Genomic DNA, 1,480 nt, shown 5'->3' on the forward strand with positions numbered 1-1,480 from the left:
TGCAAGGCTTAGCGGATCTGGTTATTTCATTTCAGACATGCATATTGTTAGTTTTGAATAAAAAGTTTGCTGAAGAATGTTGAACTCTTTTTTGTGGTTTAGGAACTTTCCATGTTATCCCTACCTCTGGCACCAACGTTTCTGTTAAAGAAATAATGTCCAGGAATACATCTATTTCATTAATTGAGGTAATACTGTACATCTCTTTAGTACATTAAATTTAACCAATTGATTAAACGTTACAGCCCTTTTCTCAGTCTACACAGGAAACAGACACCTTGTGCATTTATTCTGACATTTTAACATTACATTACAAACCTTCATGAAATGGGTATTAATATGTGGTTTGGACAAAACAAGGCTTGTGCTGCTAGATGTGGTGGGTATCTACCTCCTACAATCAAGGCTGTTTTCACAAGGCACTAACTAGCTTTGCCCATGCACAGAGGTTTCAAAGAAACCCAAGTAACTGGTAACACAGTCGAACCAAACTATGTGCATACAGCTATGGGAATTTAATTTCTCTCACTTGGATACATCAGTTAACTAGATCTTGCAAAATAAAGGCCAAGTTATTTGGCTGAAACTATAGGAAATGGTTAAACACCTTCTCCCACCAGCAACATTCTGCCCCCTCTCCCCTAGGCTACTTTCAGGGTTTTTTTGTTTTTGTAAACTCAGGACTTGTGTTCTGTCACAGGACCTTTTGCATCATGTCTTTGGCCTTAAGCCTTTGAAACGTGGAAGCATTTATACTTTTAAAATGTATCCACTGGATAAAACTATATCCACTGGATTTTGAACACCCCTGTTCATATTCAGTGTCTAGTTACATGTATACAGTATATTCACAATCTTCCCCAAAGCAACCCACGAAATAAAGAGATTCAGACTGGTATATGCTTCATTCTAGTTTATTACACGAAATAAATATTAACAGCTCATGGTAATTCTTTACTATCTAGACCCAAGTTATAAACTAACAAAAATGTTAACCATATTGCAACTGAGCAATCTTACATTAATTTTTTTTCCTCTGTAAAATTTAAAGAAAATTGGTTTGGTTTATACTAAGTTCTTGTATAGTTGACTACTTGAAAAAAGTAAAAGTAATTTTGAAAATCTGAATCTGTTTTTTCTCCCAAGTTGATCCTGGGGTTTTGCTGTAAACTGTTGGCACGTGTTCAAAGCCAAGCACATTATTTTGTTACATAACCCTCCTAGCTTTTTTTAAAATATCTGGATGTGAATGCAGGTTAAGAAAAGCAATCCAGTGTTTGCTGGAACTTCCTCTGGAACAGCAATTTTCTCCTTAGCAATCTTCCAACACCAAAAAAAAGTCCATCTGGAATTTCTGCAGAAAATCCAATTTAACCACAAGGCCTACGTTGAAGCCTGAGTTTGGTTCCATTTAAAACACTCCCAAAACAGAAATACTCCTTTTATTATTGGATGGTGTGCATAAACATTACACTCCATA

This window comes from Rhineura floridana, chromosome 5 (genome assembly GCF_030035675.1).
Source record: "Rhineura floridana isolate rRhiFlo1 chromosome 5, rRhiFlo1.hap2, whole genome shotgun sequence".
NCBI lineage: Eukaryota > Metazoa > Chordata > Lepidosauria > Squamata > Rhineuridae > Rhineura > Rhineura floridana.